At 27.4% G+C, this 7,370-nt stretch overlaps 1 protein-coding gene across 1 annotated transcript in view; it reads right to left on the reverse strand.

Annotated features, from left to right (window-relative positions):
- fj (four-jointed box kinase) overlaps positions 1-1,458 on the reverse strand; it is a 124,957-nt gene extending 123,499 nt beyond the window's left edge. Inside the window, exon 1 of the mRNA XM_075363699.1 lies at positions 1,126-1,458. The gene's annotated coding sequence lies outside the window, so the exon portion shown is untranslated. The remainder of the gene's footprint in view (positions 1-1,125) is intronic.
- Between the last annotated feature and the right edge of the window lie 5,912 nt (positions 1,459-7,370).

Here is a 7,370-nt window from a genome sequence, read left to right on the forward strand (position 1 = left end):
TTAAACGTTTAATTGTAATAAAAGATTTAATTTATTATTACTTATAATGAAATTTGCTAGAAGGAAATAACTTACTTAAAAATAATCCGGTTAACATAGTTAAAAGGATTTGTTTTTTTCTCTCTTAAGCTCGACTAAAAGTTTACTTAATTTCCGAATTATTTGACTTATGTTATATAATTATGTTTATTTTTAAAAGAAACGATCTATTTACTATTTATAAAATCTATTTAGATCTTAAATATACATTAATTTTTAAAAATTAACCTCATTTTATAATGAAAATTAAATTATTGTTGAGATCGTATGCTAAAAAATATAAAATGAACTTTTACAGATAACTGGGATTTATTAGCACATCTTTTCTTTGTGATACGGCAAACTGCATCGTGCATTGCCATAAATTATGTTAATTCATTACTATTGTTATTTTTTTACTGTTTTAATAAAATATATTCCAATCGGTAGACTTGGTGATAAAAAATTGTACAAAATAAGTTTATAAATTTTTGTTTATCCATAGCCTAATGGGTTAATAAAATTATATTATTTTCATGTGACAGTATAAAGTATATTTCGTATTAGGTATTATAAATTATACACAATTTTATAAAAAAAGTACATAATTATAATAATATATATATATATTATTATGCATATAAAGTTATTAAATCTTAGTATGGAAATTTAATTTTAAATAATTATAATACATATTTTGTTTAATTTATTTGAAAAGATTTAATAATAAATTAATATTTTTAAATATAAAAAAATTATAAATATAAACATGTGTATGTGCTTAAAGGAAGAAATAATATTACCACATTTTTATAAATAATACTTATTAAAACAACATACTATAAGGAATAAATGTTGTGTTCATTGTATAATATATATATATTAAAATAATTTTATTCCCTTGCTGTAAATTTAATTAGCTTTTTATGATTTAAAAAAGTTTTTAATGGTTAATAAATGTGATAAAAATAATTAATCTCTGGTTATACTCCCTAAAATATTTATATATTTTGTTACTTAAAATTAATATAATAAAGAAATTATATATATAAAAAAACACAATTAAATAAATGCGTAATATTAGTTATTATAAATTTTTTAACTTACGGTTGTCCTTTTTGATCGAAATGTTACGTTTCTTTTTGTAAAAAAAGTAGTAAAGTTCACATTAAAACGAACAAAAAATAGCGATGTACAAACAGCGAATCTGTACGATAGTTTTTTAATAATATCGTGAAATTATGTTTATATCTACTTATAGGTTATATTATAACTATGCTTATTTGTTTATATTGACACTTTGTGTATCTTTAAACGTATTTAAAGATACGAACTGTTCACAAGTATTTTTTTGTACGACAGCGATTAGAAGTTGTAAAGATATGTGACAACAGAATCTAGTGCTTCACCGGATTCTAGGACACGTCCTCCAAGGATCGGTGTTCGTCTACATCTGTGCTCGTTTGACTGATGTCCGGTGTAGTCTTGATAGCGGTCCGGCAGGCTGCGTTACTGTCGGACGAAATGCCTCGCCAGACGACCGCTGCCCGTGGTGGGGGATACCTGTGAGAAAGAAGGAGAAATATTTTCTGTTCGTCGGAAAGAGATGAAGTGTTTTTGGTATGTCGTTTTATATCTTCAGATCAAAAACTGAAGGATATGGAAGACTCCATTCCTCTGCGCCGGGCCTGCACATTATATATTTCTTACTAGGCATTTACAGGCCCTCTCTTTCTATACTTATGCGAGTTATCGGGAACCTCATCGCCAACATCGACAACATCAATCAAACATCATAATTTACCGTAATAATCATAAAAATAAATTATATATATTTTATACATTATATATAAAAGTAATAATAAAACATATTAATAGCCCGGTTTTCATAGTAATGATAAATAATTATCGAATTATTGATAGAAATTAGGCCTGTAATTACCATAATTAATCTAGTAAATAAATACAGATACTTAAGACTTATATCCGAGTTTTACGTGTAGGCTACCGCAAAACGCAAAAACGATATATATTTTTTTAACAGACCGATAGATAAACGCTCAAATAAAAAGTTAAAATAATAATAATTAACTTAAATAAATAGCAGTGAAAAATATTCATTTGATCAGATTTAGTAAACTTTTATCGTTTCTCATAAATGTAGTTCCGAATTTTCGTTAGCGCATCGTTTTACACCTAGAAATTAAAAATCATTTCATATTCCGATAAATTTTTCTTCGAACCGTATACATATCTATCGTACTAATAGCATTAGAAACCCGGACTCGACGGATGCATATCGACGTGAAGGCCGGGTTATCTAGTGTTTACTTTAATATCTTAATTTTATTTACATATAAACTTTAATATGATTAATTATTTATCATTTGAAATAACAAACTTTCATTTAAAATTACGATACCCTCTGTACGATTGAAACGAGTCAAAATATAGAACGCGGGAAGGTGAATCTGCCGCTATCATCTAATAAGGCTACATGCATTATCTAGTTGTACGATCACAGGCTTTGTTTATTCTCACTCAAGATTTAACCGTGACCGAGTACCGCTGCGGATCTTTACGGGGAAAGAAATGAATCATTTTCAAAAAATGCGTCGGCCGTTCTTGAATGATATGTTACAAAACGTGCGCTGTAAAACACTTTTTTTTATAATTAAATTGCAAACCTATGAAGTTATTTTTATAATTTCATCCGTTATTTGTTTGCTAATGAATTTTATACCACCTACGTGGACTATTTCTGATCATATTTTTATAAATTACGTACGTTAAAGAGATCTTCTCGTCGACTTATTTAAAATGAAATGAAATGAAATTATCTTATTTTAAAAAAACTAATATTACTCGTTTAAATTTTAAATAATACTAATTTAAAAAAAAAAAAACGTAAATTTTCCTTCAACCTCATTTAATGAGTACAACTGTTTTGTATTCAGGTTTAATTAACGCCTTTCAAATTGTAATTTTATTTCGTACTTATTTTATATAATTGTTTTCTTCACATACCCGTAATTTATTTCATAAACTCATTTTTTAATTTATTTACACGTAATTTTAACACTTTTAATTTTTCAAGCCAGTTTTCTTCCGGTTCTCCTTGATCCTATTGGTCAAACGATGGGGCATTCCCATTTTTTGTTTTATACATGTAATAGTACACCTGCTCAGTGTAATGTTAATAATAATGTACCGTTCAAAATAAGATATTTATTAATCTATGTATCCAAGTCTGGATTAAAGGACTTTTAGTGTAAACTATAAGAAAAATATTTGTTTACAATTTTCAATGGGCAAATAAACATCAGATTACTGTTTTGATTTAACTTTTAAATCGATCGAATTATTCGCGAGAATTCCGGACATAAAAGTTATGCTACATATATTTTGATATATATGTTCTGTATACAATGATAGCGTAATGTAGATTTTTTAATTATCTATTTCCATGGTGGAGTGATCTCTATTTCATCCAGAAGATTCTGTGTTCGAATCTCGATAAGGTTTGGCGGTTTTAGCGCGTTACAAAATTCATTTCTCATTAACATCATTAAGTTAAAAATGCTCGAGCGTTAGATTGTATGGTAACAAAAAAAAACATAGTGATATGTTTTAAATGTATTTTAATGTATCTAGAACCTCTCTTACAAATAATTTTAAATGGAACACTAAAAGAATAGCCACGCGAATGGATACATCATTCGATAGCACGGACACGTATGAAAACTTTAAAGTCAAGTAGAATCTTATGTCAGTAACAGGTTCTGTTTCATTCGAAACAAGGAGAAAATTTTTAAGGAAAACCTCTTTTATTTTTAAATCCTAATATCATAAAAGATTCATCTCTTGCTGTTAGATATTATACGATTGTAAATGAACAGAACACCTGATTTTAAGCTCCCAAAATGTTGAAAAATAAGATGCAAAAAAATTGTTAAAAAAAATTTATATTGTATAGAATATTAAAGCATGTTATTTTATCCTTTATTTTATTAACGACTTTTTAAATAACAAGCGTGTCCTTTGTAATTTTATAAAAATGCAGGAAATATATTTTTGCGACAAGCTTTCTTAATCCTGTAACTTTTTTAAACGATTTAAAATAACAATTAAAAATTCCATCCGTAAAAAAATTATGATAAAACTAAATCTAAGGTGATATAAATTGCGATTTCAATAAATTCATTCGTTAAAGTCTCTAGAAAAACTGTATAAAGAGGGATAAGAAAAAAGAAAACAATTAAAAATAAAAAAATAAAGTATCGCAAATTGTAATTACTGTTACAAACCTAAATATCTTACTGCTATCTTTTTTCCCTCATACAACAATTTTTCTCTCGTTGTCGTGTAACGTAATAATGAATATCTTGTTTATTCTCAATTTAGTCTTGATGAGTTTCTTACTATTGAACGATTGGATCGGTATTTATAACATTTCTAGGGCGGATAAAGGACTTTAATTATATTTAGTATTATAAAATAAATGAACACGAAAGTTTAACGTTCAAATTTCAAAACGGTGGCCATACACTCGTAAATGAATAAACGATTTCCATTTTATATTTTTTTTAAAAATCGTATTAAAACAAATGAGAAGATTACTTTTTTAAAATAGTCGAAAAAGAGTGTATTCAAAGAACTGGTTGTAAATATAGAAAGAATAGGTCATTTAGTAAAAAGAAAGGAAGAAATTATACTTAAAATGCCCGTAAAAATTTATTATTAATTCTAGTAATTTATGTTAAGTTTTTTTTTTAAACATGGCACAGTTGGTATATAATATTACTCGTATATAAATAAATGAAATTCAATCTTACCAACAATTTGTCCGCGTTCTCTTTTCTAGCACTTTCGGTCATTCGACCATCCTCAGGACAATTTATTCTTCGTTTTCAGATCGGTAAAATTAAATTATGTAGAATTTAAATTAATAAAGTGTTAAAATCACAACAACTGGTCGTCATACTATAAAGTTAGTCATGTCATGTAAGAAGGTCGCAATTGTTATCTGCATATTCTAGTAATGTATGTTTGTATTATAAACATTTGTGGAACCGATGCTTAAGAATAAAACTTCAAATATTGTAGCTGTTTAAGATTCTTTTATAATTACCAAAAATGACTATTGAATAGTTTTGAAAAACACAGAATAAAATGTGATTTATCCACTCTGCGTTTTCACATGAAAAAAAATCAAAATTTACTCAAAAAAAAAACACAATTTAATTAAAAGTGTTTTTTTTTGAGGGGGGAAGAATGACAGCATTTTTTGCAGTTACTCGGTTCTTATGTTATACCTATCACCTAAAACATTAAGTAAGTTTATGAAATCTAACAAACGCTAACAGAAATTGAATATAAAATGTCACTGAAGATATATGAGAGTTTGTGTAATAATAAACCGCATAAATTTATTACGATGAGAGAAATTTGTTTTGAAAAAAACAAAAACAAAACGGAGGTAGTGAAATTTAACAGAAAGGAATAATGAGGAATTAAATATTAAGATTAAACAAAGTAAAATATATATATTAGAAGTGGGAAAATATTTTTGTTTTCGTAGTAAAATTACGAAGGACGGACGACGTAATGCAGATACAAAAAGATGATTAGCACGACCGAGGAGTGCTTCTGTGCAGAAAATAAAACTTTTAGTATCGAATGTCGATTAAACAATTCTCGAAATCATTAGTGTGGAGTGTAACCCTCTGAAAACAAAAGCGGTAGAAAAAGCGCAAATGAAAAAAATAGATGACTTTAAAATGTGATGTTATAAGAGAAAAGTGAAAATTAAGTTTGCCGATAAAAAATAAAATAGGAGAAGAAGAGGAGAAAAATTTGTAAAAACTGTTCTGGAGATGAACAACATTATTTGACGGTACATTAGCGGATTCTGAATAGCACAGAACATAGAATTAAAATCGAACCATTCGATCGTTTAATAACCCAAAAAAATGGAATTTTCGTACTTTAAAAGTTTTTTAATCTCACTTTTCTCTGTAATTTAGTAAAATTAATTGCGAGAAGTTTATTTTGATAGAGAAAGAACGAAATAGAGAGGGAGGTAATCAATGTTTTATACTTTTGATATTTTTTATGGAATCAAAAATTAAATCCGAATTCCTTTAAAATAAATATAAAAACTTAAAACAACGGATAAGAACACTATTTACCGATTCCTTGAACGATTTTCAATATTTCAAAGCGGTGTACTAATATATAGTAATATTATATACACTAATATTTAATATTTTACGACGATATTAATCGTGTATTACAGACATATTTATAATGTACACATATATAGCTCGTTGTCATCTCACCGATCGATAACGTCCTGAAGTGAGACTTTATAACGATGACGTAACCTTTTCTGTATCTTAAAGTTGTATATTATCCGATAAAGCACGTAAGAAAAAGACAGGTTTATAATTAATAGGTAAAAACGTAATAAATATTTTTTAACGGATAGAAATTTATCGTAGCAGTAGCGAGCGGATAAGTTAAAAAGGGAAGCCTGTAAAAGATTCATTTCTATCGTTACCTGTCCGATACGAGACCCGTTATCTAATAAATCATAAATAAAACGGTCTCTTGTACAAAACTTTGTGGTTTTACCAAAAGACATACCTAATATTGTCCTCTTAACAACGGCTTGATGGATTTATGACACGCTGTAAACATTTCTTCAGCACCCGATCATAAAAAACGGCTTTGTCGGGACGTAAGCTAATATTTCAAGCGATATTGACATATTTAGAATCTTACCGCCTGCGAGCCTACTCTATTTTATAAAGCGAAATGTACGTAGTGTTGCGGTAGGTTAGGTCTAGTTTGATCAAGTAGCACTATATCATTTGAGACTATCGGGTTCAGTAAGTATATGTATTAACACACGACACATCATATCATACCTAAACATTTTGCTAGCAACAACTTAGTGTACGTATACAGAAAAATGAATGTCAACTTATTTTCTGTGTAATATTATTTTTACTCTTAACAAAAAAAATATATATATATATATATTTATATATATATAATAGAGCTTCGTCTTTTCAGCTTTGTGTGTGTATGTGTGTGTTCTTAACTTTAAAAATATTTGATGTTAACAACCATCAAACTATTAAAATTTCTTCATTTTTTAATTTTAGCTCCAGTAGTTTTTTCTTTCCTCAGAAATTTTGCGGCAGATTACAATGAAAAAGGAATAGATTTAGAACGACTAATTTAGAGGAATGACAATTAAAATATCTCACGCATAAATATTTGCTAGCAACATAATAAATAGCAAACATAGTAAGCACTAGTAAACAATCACTAGCGATATAATA

The sequence above is a fragment of the Lycorma delicatula genome, chromosome 4 (genome assembly GCF_047948215.1).
Source record: "Lycorma delicatula isolate Av1 chromosome 4, ASM4794821v1, whole genome shotgun sequence".
NCBI classification, from domain to species: Eukaryota; Metazoa; Arthropoda; class Insecta; order Hemiptera; family Fulgoridae; genus Lycorma; species Lycorma delicatula.